Genomic DNA, 15979 nt, shown 5'->3' on the forward strand with positions numbered 1-15979 from the left:
ACACTAAAATTTAATGTGTTTAAAGACTACCTTGAAAAAAGAGGCATTTTCATCTGGAACTCCATCTATTATGCATATTGTACGTAAAAAAAAAAAAGTTTGACATGCTCTGACAGTTCCTATAGTTTCTGTTATTCGCACAGAGATAAATTTATTTAAGTGTATCAAACTTCAGTTCCTGAGCACATGTGCCCTGAGGCTTGCAGAGACAAAAAAATAAGGTACAGCTGCCACATTTCCTTCACGATTCAAAGGGAAGAAATAAGCAAGCAGAAATGCTGGGAAGAAAATGTCCCTGACAGCTCTGCTGTTTTGGGAGCTACTGACAAATTTCCTTTCTCAGGGCATATCCAGAGTGAAGGATGTACACTGCAGATGCATTTTATTCAAAATAAACCATTTTCTAATTTTCTATATACTTACCGTGTTTCCCCGAAAATAAAACATCCTCCGAAAATAAGACCTACTTACAGGTTTCCTTCTGAGTGAAGGCATCCCCCCGAAAATAAGGCCCCCCCCCCCCAGGCTGTCTCAGAAACTTTGTGAAACCTAAACTGCAAGAAGTTGTGACTTGGGTGAAGAATTCATGGGAGAAAATCACTGACAGTTGCATTGCAAATGCACTGCGAGCAGCTACCTTTACAAGAAGCACTCATTTAAAGACAGTGCTATTGCTAAACATGAGAGATTTGGTCCACTGATTCTGAAAGAAATGGAGTCACAAGAAATTCACCAGGAAATTCAGAAATTGGATTGTTATGATGATGTTCCAGAAGATGATGACATGATTGTCATTGAATAAATGAGTAAATTCTTGATACTGTAGGTTTCAGTTTGTCTGGTTTGTGTTGACATCTACCATACTACTGTACTGTATACAGGTAATAAATGTCCTTTATTTTCATTTAATAATAAATGTGTACCATATTCTTCTTCATGGAAAAATAAGACATCCCTGAAAATAAGACCAAGCGCATCTTTGGGAGCAAAAATTAATATAAGACACTGTCTTATTTTCGGGGAAACAGGGTAGTTAGAGGCTTCCACATTTTTAAGGGTTATGCAAAGCAATATGTGCATAACCGAAGTATGATAGTAATTCACAAACTGAACAAAGCACCATTTAGCTATCTGCTGTGTTTCGAATATTTGTTTAATGCTGAGTGAAAATAATTCACCAACCTTCTAACGCCAGATATATACAGGGAAAAAGGTTCTGTTAGCTATAAATGCTTAGCTAACACTAGCTCCACCGGTGAGAGGAGAATGGTTTTGAAACCTAATTTTCAGGCCTGGTAGGAGAGCTGGTACTAAAGTTCTAACTCCATTGGGAGCACATGAAGAGTAACGCCAAGCAGAACAAATGACCAAACCTGAACTAAACTTGGATACATACCAGAGAGCATGTGACATGTAGGTATAGAAATACCTTGAAGACAAACTATTTCATCCCATCTCAGAAAAGGTTTTAAACTCATAAAACTGAAACACTCTTTGATGATGATCCAGTTCCAATATATCTTCAAGGGTTTTCAGCCAATTACCCCCAGCATCAATCTAGCAAATTAGAATTTTGGGCTCTGGGCTCTGGAAACTGGTCTTCTAACAAATTCACCAGGTGATTCTGAGACACTAAAGTTCCAAGCCTGTAGCATAGGACTTCAGAAAAGAACACAAAAACGCCTACAGAATAATTGGTGTAAAGGGTGAGGCCATTCCTTGAGACGCCATCTCATCACTCTCACAAGTAGAAGCTGAACCTTTAGGAAGAGGAGTGGATTCCAATCATGGGACTGGCTGCTTTTAGTCAGCTTCCTGGGAGTATGCCAGTTGTCTCTTTTCTATCCTACTTGAGGAAGGCAGACACAAAGCAGAGGAACATTTAAAATGACCCATTGTCTGTGGTATAAACCTACTTCATATTGTGAAAACAATGATTAATCTTTGCTCAGTCTGTAAACAACTTAAAATTCTTTAGAATATTTATTTTAAATACTGCTTGGCATTTATTATTTATGACAAAAGTGCACTTGCTTAAAACATGTCACATCAAGTTATACTTTTCTTTATGGTTAGATCATTTGGGAGATGAATGTGGGTAATAGGTAAGATGTGAATGTGTGACAGATAACTCTGAGCCCTAAAGCTCTCAAAGAAGTACATCAACGATTTCAGATCTAACTGAGACATGTGCTAAAAGTGCCATTTAGTAAAACAGAACCCTTTCTCTCAGGATTCCCATCTAACTGCAAAGCTCACTGATTTTCTTTGAATTACAGTATCAGAAAGATCACAAAGCATAGAAATAGTCCATGGTTACAGTATTACTGGGAAACTTTAAATATCCTTAAAAATTGGCAAAAAGAGAAACAATAAAGCTTGGAAAAACTGAGAGAAAAATACATTGTGTGCCAGATAGACATGTCTCCATGTTCATAATGTGCTTGGCACCAACAATTCTAGAATGTTCTCTATGGTACGTTTTTCTCTGTCATCATGCAATGTGACAGTTCAATAAAAACTGATTGTAATTCTGCCCTGCTGTGTAATCAAAGACAAGAAAAGATTAAAACAATCATTTATACGTAATACAATTAAGCACATGAATATTGGTCCCCTTTTCCATGTAGACTCAATTATGCCTATACTATTACCACCCATACTATTATTACAAACAGAAACTATTGTTTTAGTACTTAACAATAGTGTAAGTTTATGTAGGATCTATATCTTCACTTATTAATGCTGACAAAGTCTATGCTTAAATAGTTGTTGATGAACTGACTATAACCCTGCATTCCTTTTCTTTGTCTTCTATGCAAAACTAAGGAGAAAATCCTCAATGACATAAAAAAGTTAAGCTGGAAATCCAAATATTTGTTTTATGTTTTCTCTGCTCTTTTCAAGTTGATTGTTAAATTCCTATAAGAATGACTCCCTCTCTCCCTAACCAGTTTGGCTCAGTAGATAGAGCTCGGCATGGGGACTGAAAGGTCCCAGGTTAGATTCTGGGTAAGGGCATGTACCTTGGTTGTGGGCACATCCCCAGTAGGAGGTGTGCAGGAGGCAGCTGATCGATGTTTCTCTCTCATCCATGTTTCTAACTCTCTATCCCTCTCCCTTCCTCTCTGTAAAACAGCAATAAATTATATTTTTTTTAAATGACTCACTCTCCATCACATACCATGCATAGCAGACAATTCTTATGAAGCAAGTTGGTGGGCGCATAATAGTTTTGAAGACAATGGACATGCAGTACACAATAAGCCAGTGTTAGGCTGTTGGTGAGATTATTAGATAATACAAATAAAGCACAATTCCAGGCAAACTGGAAGTGCTACCTATCATTATGGTTTGTATTTGAACATTTTTAGCAATAGGAGTCAGTACATAGTTTGCCTAATATTGAAAAACTGAGGCCAGAAAGAGCAAATTATCTGATCAAGTTAGACACTTGCAGGGAAATCTGGAATGAGAAGCCAATTCCACTAACATCCATTGACTGCTTGCTCTTTCATCAAGCAGTGAGACCAGTGGAAAGGGCTTGGAACTTGAAAGAGAATCTACTGCAGATAAAGACATTAACTTTGTAAACTTGCTCTATTGATGACAATCTACCATGTTAAACTGACTGGGCATCTTAGCTTAGCTTAGCCTAAGTTAAATGTGTGCAGAACACCATATCCAAAAGACACTGGCCAAACAGCAGTGTAGATCATCAGTTGTTTATCTTTGTGATCGTGTGCCTGAGGGGGCACTGTGACTCTGTCACTGCCCAGCATCCATCTGAGAAGTATCACACCGCATACCATTAGTCTGGGCAAAGATAAAAATTCAAAATTCTAAGCACAGTTTCTACTGATGCATTTATATCGCTCTCACACCATCATAAAGTTGAGAAATCATAAGCTGGGAACCGTCTGTATTTACACATTGTTTTAACAAGCATGTATTGAGCCTTTACTTAATTTTAGATCATTATTAATTATCAATTCATTTGTTATGCCTTCTAAAAGCTTCTCAGTAAACATTTACTAAATACCAGCTTTATACCAAGAATTCTGTTAGGCACTAGGAATACAATGACATTTAAGATATTGATTCTGGCCACCAGTAACTCACACTATATTGCAGAAGGCAAGATGTGTTTGAAAAATGCAAGATTATAAAGTAACTGCAATAATCAAGTAAATCACAGGTGCCACATGAATATAAACCTTCGAAATCATATATATTTATATATATGATTATTTTTTTTTACAAAATGGAAGGGAACAAAATATTTGTATCACATGCAGTTTTAAATATTCTAAACTAATGCATACCTGGAGGGCCCAAAATCTAGTTAATTATATTAAATACTAAATTTCTTCTACAGAAAGGTAAAATCTGAGTCATGTAAAACATTGATTGCTTCTCCGGATGTAGGGCAGGCTGTTGCTGTGCTGTGCTGCTGCTGGCTGTAATTGTGACTCAGGGGGATTCTGAGTTAAGTTGAAAGTTGTCTTGTTCAATCTGTCAGTTGAGTTGGGCCAAAAGGAAGCAAGCAGAATTCGTATCATTTGGTATTCCTTCATAACTCAGGTCTGACCCAACCACGTCAGTCTTCATATGCCGTTCGACTTCTTTCTTTGAGCAGACATGTCTTTGTGTACCCTGGAGTGGAATTCTAGAAACTAGGTCATTTTTTATGGCTTCCTACTTGTATTCTGCTAAACTTTCAGGATGATATGATGTGGGACGAATTTGCTAAACTCTCCAGGCCTGAAATATATACAATTACTCTACTTTTTAGAGATGGTGAAACATTGAGCTGGGAAAAATATTTAAGTAAACATATATCCACAGTGATTCAGCTTTCTACAAAGAAAAATATTCCAGTTAATATGTAAAAGTCTTAAGGTAGTATAGGCACATATTACATGGTGGGCCCAAGGGGGAAAACATTTGATATAAAAATAGACCTATCATTGACAAGTCAGGCAAATAGGACCTGGCCAAGAGCAAATAAAAACATGATTTCAAATGTAAACGTTGTAAAAATGTTAAATTAATTTAAAAATAAAATACATTTATAGGAAAGTCTAAATTCTGAAGAGGCATATTAATTTTTGAAATATATATGCTGCTTCAATGTTCTATTTTATTTTAGATAAATAAGTAAACCAAAGAAAGGAAATTCTGAAAATTTAGGTTAGAAAGTTGTGAGTTAACCTACGTAAAAAAATGTGAACTGAATGGAGAATCATGAAAGTAACTACTTTTCTCCAAGACAATGGCTGTAAACTTCAAAATGAGATCCACATTTCCAGTGGGCACTTTGGTTGAAAATTTCTAAGCAGCAATATTTAATTTCATTTTTCTTATCTTTTTCTCTCTTTCACCATAAAAAATACATTAGAATTAAATATTAAAATTATATTCAGTGTCTCATATTTTAATCATAGAGGCAAAGGGAAATATACTTTCCATTGAACATAACTATTTTCCTGGAAACTCATGATAGTGCAAATTATGATGAATAGCTACATCTCCTTTGAGGCACTATAGGCTTTAAGTATAAAGGAAACCATACTTTCTTAGGAAATAATAAATTTCCTAAGTATTTTCATGAGTAATTTATAAGTAAGATAAGGACTACCTTACTCATACTTAACTAAAAAAAAAAAAAGCAAGATAAATGCCTTAAGCATGAGCAGAAGAGAGAAATGAGGTTAGAAAACCTTGTCTTCTGACGGGAAAATGTAACCACATTTAACAAACACCTATTATGTCACGGGCATGGTTCTAGATGCCGAGAATAGGCAAATACTAGGAAGACTGAGCTTTTGGCTTAAGGAGCTATTGAGGGAGACCAAAATGTCAATATACAGGATTCAGACTTTACTTTTATATGAGTCATACTTTACCTTTCTCTAGAAGAAATTTAGTATTTAGTTAGGTGACAATACTATAAATACTTTAATAGAAATATAAAGGGATTCTACGGAAGTTCCTATAAAATGAGAAAATTCATGGGGAACTTCAGAATAGCAAACCTTGCTTTCAGTTCTTGAAGGGCATATTTCTACACACACACACACACACACACACACACACACACACACACAATAGACATGGGGGTTTAAGATAAGTGGAAACATCAAGATGTTTCAGAATGTCCAAAAGAGGAGTAGTGCCTGTCAGTGTGGGTCAGAGGTTGAGCATCAACCCATGAACCAAGAGGTCCCTGGTTCGATTCCTGGTCAGGGCACATGTCCAGGTTATGGGCTTTATCCCCAGTAGTGGATATGCAGGAAGCAGTTGATCGATGTTTCTCTGTCATAGATGTATCTATCTCTCTATCCCTCTCCCTTCCTCTCTCTATAAAATCAATAAAAACATTTTAAAAACAAACAATAACAACAACAAACAGAATTAGTGGAAAATGCTGCAGAGAGGCAAGTGTTCAGATGATGAATATCTCATTTGTCAGACTGTGTAGTATAAATTTTATCTTTATTAATGACATATTTCTGGGAAACGTTGAGCAGATGAATAACAAGATGAACCAGAGAAAGAGCTGTAGAAGGTTGTAATCAGAAACAGGAAAGGTACACAGATGGCCAAAAATGTTATAACTGATGAGAAAGCATATAAGGATTTGAATTATAGTAGTAGCTGTGGGATTGGTAATGAAGGAAAGATATGAGATTATTATTTTTGAGACACAGGGAAGTCTCTCACTGTGCCACATATTATTATACAAAACTCCTATCCTCATAAAACTTGCATTTTGATGAGGTAATCATACAGGAACCAAGCTCTTCATTAAAATACATAAAATATACTATTTAATGTTGAAGTATTAAATTTAATATTTAATATATTTAATATAAAATTTAAAATGAGAAAAAGCTAGCAAGGCATGAGAAAGGCACTACTTTCAATCGGGTGTTCAGGGAAGCATTGTCAAGGAGGTAAGCTCAGAAGCAAGACTCAAATGATGTGGAGGGTGCTAGCTATCCAAAGAACTGGGGTTAGAATATCCCAGGATGGAAATATGTGCTTTAGGTGTAAAGGTTCTGGGGTGTTAATGAGCTTGATGTGTTTGCGTCTGACTTGAAGTAAGATAAGGAAGAGTGCTAAGAAAGTAAGCAGAGGCAGGCCATGCGTTTGGATTTATTTCTAAGTATGATGGGAAAGGGTGCCATAGGGAAATGCTAGTCAAAGGTACAGCTTTGAAACCAGTAAAGTTTGGGGGTCCAATGTACAGATGATTACAGCTAACAATAATTATATACTTGTAAGTTGGTAATAGGATAGGTCTAAATGTTCTCAGCACAACAAAGAAGTGGTCATTATGTGACATGACGGAGGTGTTAGCGAATGCTATGGTGGTGGTCACTTAGCAATATAAAAGTGCATCAAATCAACACCACACTGTACGCCTTAAACATATACAGTGTTATAGGTCGACTGCATGTCAATGAACTTGGGGGAAAGTATGATGAAAAACCCTTCCAGGATTCTGAGCAAGTGGTAACCACTGTTTGAAGGACCGCACGGTGCTGTGTGAAAAGAGAGCACAGCGGGGCAGGACCGGAAACAGAGCTCAGGAGGCCCTCCACCTGCTGGCTGAGAGATGCTGGCAGCGCTGCTCACCAGGGTGCCGGGGGATTAGAAGTCAGTACATCCTGAGTGCCAGAAACAAGAGCTGCAGGGTAGGCTCGTCATGATTGAAACCATTGTGAAAAATATAAATTAGGAGGGTTTCCTATGGATTCTCTATACACAAGTATTTTAAATTGTACACTGCTGTTACTCAACTCCCCAGTGAGGAAATTATATATAAACGAGTGGCCCGGTGCACGAAATGTGTGCACTTTAAAAGGGAATTACTAGTAGGGGTGTCGAACTCAATCAGAGAAGGGGCCAAAATCTAAAATCCAGCCTAAATCGCGGGCCGAATGGTTTACTGAACAGTCATAAACTGTCATTGTGATGGAAACGCAGCGGAGTGCAGTGATGACAGCGGGGGTGCGGGCCACATTGCAAGGCCTGGCGGGACGGATTTGGCCCGCGGGCCTTGTGTTTGACACATGTAAATTAGAGGAAATATTTTAATATTGCTACCTGCCCTTTCTCTATAATAGAAGTGTCAGAGGTGAAAGAAAATTATTAAAATGTGTATGAAAATCTCCCTCCTGTCAGAGTCTCGGGCACGCCACGGGACCCAGAGTCAAGTAGCAGCCCACCCACACGTGTCTCGAAATCGCATGAGACCCAGACCCGGCTGGCCCCATCCCCATTGGGCAAGACCCAGACCCAGCCGGCCCCACCCCCGTTAAGCCCTGCAAGGCGAGGGGCTCAGGACAAAGCCTCATATCCCCCCTCCCCTCCCCATCAAGCTGCTGGGCAGCGGACAAAGCCTCCTGCTAATCATGTGTTATGACCGTTTGCATATTAGCTTTTTATTATTAAGATTATCCAGCAGTATGGTATTTCCCTACAGAGCTTCACTGAAGAATTAATTTCCCAATCCCCATGTTTCATTCAAATAACACTTTCATAGTGTGTGATTAAATGATCCATTGATATTTTACATATATTATATGCGCGTGTGCCTGTGTAAAGTGTTATATTACCTTATGTTGCTATCTATGTTTCAATTCCTCTTGATTTTAAAACAGTGTGCTTTAGAATTCTTAGGTTCCAAAAAATAAGACCCACTCCAGTTGTAAATATATGCCACCAAGGAATACACCAACCAAAACAAAAAGGCTACATACACACTGCTTCCCTGTAGCAAGAACTTTCTGGTACCACAGCCATTCGTCTTGGAAAAGGGTCTTTTTGATTGTTTTGCCCGCTGCTTTTTCCTCAGGATTGGTTACTACTGGATCTTTGCTAGAGCCCATCCAAAATGCTTTTAAATGACTGAAGCCTTGGCACTTCCTCACCAAAGTTTGTGCTTTAGTAAATTCTAAATTTCTCTCACAGAGACTCAGCTGTCTCAGAATCAGACTGCCTTCGGTAGTAATTACTGTGCACACGGTATGACTGGAGTCCTTGAAATTCATTACCAAAAAGTGCAGGGGGTGGGTGAGGGAAAAAAAAAAAAGAGTAAAAATGAATCGCAGGAATTGGCAGGTTCAAGTAAGTCATTAAACCTCTCAGGAAGGGAGATCTGACAGAGACGCTTTGAGGTCTCAGCCTCCAGGTTCCGCTGTGGTGGGTTTTTTCTCATCACCCTTCATTCTGTTTCCACAGGCTGACGCATCTAACTGCTTTTTCGTATATACTTGCAGAAGAGGCCAGTTTTATTGGGGTACATTCCTTTTAAAATGCTCTTGGATGCCATAAATACTTGATTAAATTGCTACTTACTCTCAAAAAGAAAGGAGTTTTAAACCTTCCAGGAAAAACCAGCTGGTCATACACTCGCTGCAATGCAGTATTTTCACACACAAGAAAACAAGCATTCTGCGGTCACGGGAAACTGAAGCAGTGACGTTTCTTCAGCAGCGGAGTTGATTTTGTGGAAGATTTAGCTGGTGGAATGGCTTTGACTCAACACTGACACAATATGCTATACATATAGAACAATCAGATGCACTGCCACCTCCAAAACAGAGCAATGTCACCGCCCTCTGAACAAACAGCACAGAGAGAGCAAATACAAATGTGATGTGAGGCCTACAGATGAATATTTGTAAGTTCACTAAAATCTTTGCTCATTATTTTACCTTTGCATGCTATTTTTCTCTAAAAGGGCACATCCTTCAATTCAAAATGAATTTAGACCATCCTAATTTGTGACTTTTTCTGATGAAAGTAAAAATGAAAATAAAAATACTTATTTTTTCCTAATGAAGCTTTCTACATCTATTGATTCATTGATTGATTTAGCAATAAGAAAAGTAAGCAGTACTAGGCGCTATAATTTTTTTTGTTATTATCCTTTTGGACACAATACATATTTCTATAAGAAGGGTTTTAAAAATACCTTATTTGAGCCCTACTGTAAGAATTAACTTTGGTAAACAGATGTATCAAAACTATTTTGATAATGACACTGAAATTATAATTCACAGTTCTATCTCTATGGCGTGATTGGTATCTACATTACCAGGGCTGGAACTATTTGGTTCAAATGTTCAAATATATTAATTCTGTAGACAGGGTTTTGCCTTGGTATAGCAGTTTGCCGAAATCTCTTTCCCCGTCTCCCTGGGCACACAGAAGGAGTGCCCTTGGGTATGCTCACGTGACTCAGCTCCACCCAATGGAATGTGAACAGAAGTGGTGTGTCTGCTTCTAGGTTTGGCTCTCTACAACTCCATGTGCTTCTCTTTGCTCTCTGCCCTCCTACTAGCCTGATGGAGAAAATGACAAAGCGAAGCCACATGGAAGAATTCGGTATTCCTGATGGACTATGAAGAGGGCAGACAGCCCCCTCAACCCACACACTCACCCAGATGGTTCAATGAGCCAGAAATAAAGTTTCAACACATTTCTGGGTCTATATGTTTTAGCAGCTAGCCAATCCTAACTTATATACTTGGTTTGAAGAAAAAATCTAATGACATTTTTTAAAAGGACGAGACTAATAGAATAACAGGGTTAAATAAGACAAATTTAAGTAACTATCCCCAATGTACAGCCTGCACAGCACATCCTGACAGCGGTGAGCAGGTGGAGTGGGAGTGGGGAAAGTGAGGTGGCAGAGGAAAGATCATTTCCTGGGCTCTTCTTAAACCACACTCTTCATGCCCCCTCTTTGGCCTGGTGTGGACGGAGCAGAGATGGCCCAGCCCTCAGGTTGGTCCTCTTGTAATACCTGCTTTGTGGTCCACACAGACTTGCAGTCATTGTCAGAGAGTCTGACAGTCTGATGTTTGGCAAGGACAAAGTGTGAGCTCTCTTTTTCTTGAGATGATAGAAATGGAAGCCTTTATACAAGGACCTACTTCCAATCTCCCAAGACCCTCTGCAACTTCCCTCCTTGTCTTCGCTTTTCTTTAGAGGAAAAGGTGGCCCTCATTTTTATTAATATTAGTCTCTCTATTTGCTCTTTAGCATATCATTTCCTGCCTGCAGCAAAGCTTCTTTTCCTTAAATATCCCTTTGAAGTCTTGCAGTGTCAGCTTCTTCCTTCTCATACTTTCTGAGCATAAACATAGTCTTTTTTCCCCCCACCCAAAACAAACAACCACACATGCAAAAGAAATGACAAAAATAAAATAAAAAATAAAGCCACCATAAAACCTATTTTGTAAATATGCCGCACAAGACTGCTGCTCATTCCTCTTTCACCTCCTCGATCCCTCATTTATTTAATATTTACCACTTACACTTCCCATCATATCTACTCATTACTTATTATTGCGATTAACTATAAACATTTTTTAAAATATTATTTTCTCTTTCAGATCTAATAGCATGGTTCTGGAGGCGCAAATAGAGAAAAGACAGAACTTTTGCCTTGGAGGACTTCCCCGAGCTGAGGACAAAGGCAGAGGTGGAAATAATTACACACCAGGATGAGTTTTTGGTCAGCGAGGGATGTTTAAAAGATGATGAAAGCCCCTTCTCCCCTGAAGGCACTATTAATACCATCTGAGGGCTGGAGAAGAGAGCTTTATAGAAGAAATGAATTTGAATTGCTGTGGTCAGAATGAAGGAAGGGCAGCTGAATAAGTGGGAGGGAGGGATTTGAGGTTGTCCAGAAATGGTTGCTTGGAGCCCTGTTTTGAAAGGCCTTTAATGAGTACAGACCTTTGAACTACAGGACAGTTTTTAAGTAGCATAAATAAATGATCTCATGTATATGAAAAAAACACACAAAAACATATGATGCCAGCATGCAGGAGAGTCGGATTATAAGAATCAGGGTAAAGCATACACACCCAAGGCCACTGGAGGGTACAGGTAAATGTAAGGAGGCTGAGCTGAAGGAGTAGGAGTGCCCAGCCCTTGGAGTATGAGGTAACGCAGTAACCACAATAATTTTCCTCCTCCCACTTAAGCAAAAGCCAAACTTCTATTGGCTTCAAGGACTTTCTCAAATGACTGAGATGAGGTTGCCACAACCGGTGTACAGAATTTTCTGGAGGCAAACCTCCAGCAAGATTTAACTTACAAGACCTCCCACAGGAAGTGATTTATACTCATGGCCAGTAAAAGAACTAAATGCATAATATCTATACCTAGACTACCATTTTGTTATTCTAAGTAATAGGACAACGTAGCGCTCATCAGCACCAATTTTTTGTCTTTTCCTATGTCCGTTTGGCCACACTGTTAAAAGGCCAGACTTCCCAGCAGCACCCTCCTAACCAGAGCTACAGCCTTTGCAGCAGGCGGTGCCCACCTCTGCCTGCAGAACTGCAGCCCAAACAATCTGCTCAGAGCTGCCGACAAGTCAGTAGAATGTGCTTCTGAGTCAGCCTGTTAAGTAGGAGGACTGTTATTGTTATTTTAACTCCTGCTGGAGTATGTGGGCAATTCTCCTCTTTCTGTCTCTAGTGAACCACTAGACACCCCTCTTCAGAACCCCTGGAATATGTGCCTGCTCCCCAGGAGCAAGAGTGGTCTGAGGTCCGGATATACCTGCGGGCTGACAGGACAGATTAGGACAGGCTTTCATAAAAGGACAGTTCACATCCTAATTTACCAATAGAATCTACTTTTAGGATGTTAAATGTGTCTTTAAAGTTGTTCACATAGAGTGCCATGGGCCAGCGCTGAATGCTGATGAGAGTAATCAGCAGAAATGAAGGTACTTATTTTCAGAGAGCATGGTGACAATGCATTTTCTTTCTCCTTTCCTTAGTCATTGGGGGACTGTGGTCCCACTGTTTGTCTTTCTCTTGCCAAATGTTCTCAACAATGTAAACACTCATCCAGTGTTCTTCCCAAGGAATATTGAAAGAATAAAACAATCATCCTATTTTATAGAAAATTATCTAAAGGCTAGACTTTACCATTTATAAATGATAAAAAATAGAAATCTATTCTGAAAACAAAGCAAACTTTAAGCAATGTCAGGATGTACCAAATCTTGTTGTACAGATAAAAGACCTGCATGGAATAATAAAATAGTTTTTGTTCTTTTAAAATGGTTTTCTCATTCTAATCTGTCCCTGATTTGTCTCTGTGTTTTTGGTACTATTAAGATTCAAGATTACATATTAGTAGAACAAAGTTTTGTCACAGTGCTATAAAATGATGTGTTAAAAACATCCATAAAAGCTTAGCATTTCAGAATTATTGCACTCCATTAAGACAAACTGAAGGAACCTTCAAAGGGGCAACAACCATCACTGATGTGCATTAAAGATATTGTGTGCTGAGTTCCTTCGATAGTAACCCTTGCATACTCATTCAGTCCTTCAACAAGTGAGGGTCCACCAAGATAAAGACACAGCTCAGAACGTCACAGTCTCTCCTCTCAGTGGGAGGAGAGAACGTTGAAATGATGTCAGGGAGGTAGAAGGTGGATTATATAGATCTTGCTGGATCACAGTACGAGTGTGGGAGTTATTCTGACTGTTGTGGGCAGTCATGGGTGAATTGTGAACAAGAGTCCTATCAATGGATTAAGATCTATTAAAGGCCACACTAAATGACCAACAGATGAGGGGCCAGAAAGACTGAGCACAGGAAGCTACTGCAAGAGTCAAGGTGAGAGAGTGACTTCCAGTGATATAGGCAGAGATTATGAGAAACAGCAAATTCTGGACAGGCATGATCTTGGTGCTATGAGGCTTAAGCAAGTTAAATAATACGTCTCTAATTGACGATGGAATGAAACCAATTGTCAGGGCTGTTTACTACTCTACAATGTTTACAGGGGCCTTTTGTGCCCAAGAGATGATGATATATCAACTTTTACACTTAAGAGTTAAATGTATTAGGTTTGAAATTTTTAACTAAATTTTACAGAATAATTAGTAATAATAGCAAATGACTGCAAAGACTTTTATAAAGTATTTTCATTCCTGTTACCCCATTCAATTTAATCTAATTGGCACGGTTCGATGATTGCAAAGTTAAACAATGTCGAGATAACAAAAGCAAAATAGGTAACTAGTGAAATAGTAACATATATGGTGCCACTGAATGAATCACTGCTCTTCCCCATGGCCTGTTTGCTCACTGAAGGTAGACATTGTGTCTTTGTTTTTCTAACATCAGCCTTCTCAACTTACATAAAAGGATCCAAATAAAGTTTGGTGGAAGGAGTTAAACTGATAGTTTTGTGTCAATTCGGTGCTCCCAATCCTTTTCTGGTCGGCTTTATAACTTTGGAGTCTGAGAGCAATGAGCTTGACTTCAGGCTCTGCAATTACCATCTGATTTTGAGCAACTTACCAGACATATTTTGGCCTCGACTTCCTCACCTGCAAAATTGCCATGCACTTCTGACCAGTGGGATTTACATAATCTCTTGCACTTACTTTTATTTGCCCAGCAAATATTAGTTTATCTCTTCTTTCTCCCTTAAAGATATATGAAAGATTCTATATCCATAAATCTTACTACTGCTAATTACAATAATATTTATTTTACCTTAAACAAATTCTAGAATTAAATGTGTTTGAGAAAATTAGGAAAAATCATTTTTTAAAAAAGGTTATTTCTCTGATGATTTTTGAAAATAATATAAGCTATTAACATGGGGCAAGGAAGACTTTTTCTTTTCATGTCATTTCTTTTCATTTCAAACAAAACAGTAATTTGTTTTGAGGAATAGTCAGCATTTCATCTATGGGGAAATAAATCATATTTCAGTTATTGGGTTATGACAAAATCAGTGAGTCATGAGTCCCATTAGTTAGTAAGATCATTATAGCCAATAAAAGAGGGAAGCTTTTCTAATGAGAAAAAAGAAAAAAGAAACAGAAACCCAACTGTCACGATGTCATGTATGAACAACTTTGGATTCCTGAACATGCTTTGATAGCCATGCTTAAACCATCTCCAAAATGCTGAAAGTCATCTAAAAGTAATATTAAATTGCTACTAAGCACCAAATGATTGAAGCATTAAAATGAATCCACTTGCTGACAGAATGAGTCAACCAGATCCTCCTGTATCAAATGGATGGGACTCTCAATATAGTGTTAGGTGAAGGAAAGCTGCAAAAGAATATCTAGAGTCTGATGCCATTTATGTAAACTCTTAATATGTGAACAATCACATGGCATGTTGTTTCATGCAGATGTCATTCAAGTATCAAACAAAGAAAAGGTTACATCGTCTTCAAGATTCTGCACCTTTTAAGAGGAAAGGAAAGGGAGCAGAGCAAGTTTTGTTCTTCTGTGGTGGTTTATTCCTTTAGGAAAGATTTGAACATCATATGTTGTGGTCACTCCATAAAGTATATAGGTGTCGTATCACTATGTTGCATGCCTGAAACTAATATAATAGTGTATATCGACTATAATGATATTATAAATTTCAAAAAGGTTTGAACAAAGCTGACTGTCAGCATTGGCTTAATCCTCAGGACTTATACTTAGGTTATGTATTATAAATTCTCTATATTTCTCTTTTAAAGTTTTGTAATTTTTCTTGATTAAAAATAAGATAATGAAGAAATAAAAGCAATACAGCATATTTTGCTGTGGCCAATTTGAGGTGGGATATTCAATACCTCTAATAAAAAGAAATTAGACTAAAATGCATTATTCATTTCCTAGAATAAAAAAAAATCATTTGTATTCTTTCTGTAAGATTATTCTCCTTTTATTATAGGAATTTTGAGTTCAAAGAAAGATCGAAAGTAAAGAAAAATATTATTTCTGCTTGTAAACTGAACTAAGTGTATCCATTTCTTTCTTTATTCATGCAACAATTATAAAGTAACAAATACAAAGCTAAAATAAATGTTTGCCTACTATGGCTTTTTCAGTAAGTGCATTATATATTCTTTCTTCTATAAATTCAGACAGAACCAACTCAAACCATTGGTGGACCTGGTTGCTAGACT

General features: G+C 37.9%; 1 protein-coding gene across 12 annotated transcripts in view; it reads right to left on the bottom strand.

Annotated features, from left to right (window-relative positions):
• The window catches only part of MAP2 (microtubule associated protein 2), a 222836-nt gene that overhangs the window by 59389 nt on the left and 147468 nt on the right, over nucleotides 1-15979 (bottom strand). The gene's annotated exons all lie outside the window — the stretch shown is intronic.

Source organism: Pipistrellus kuhlii, unplaced genomic scaffold, assembly GCF_014108245.1.
Source record: "Pipistrellus kuhlii isolate mPipKuh1 unplaced genomic scaffold, mPipKuh1.p scaffold_m20_p_7, whole genome shotgun sequence".
NCBI classification, from domain to species: domain Eukaryota; kingdom Metazoa; phylum Chordata; class Mammalia; order Chiroptera; family Vespertilionidae; genus Pipistrellus; species Pipistrellus kuhlii.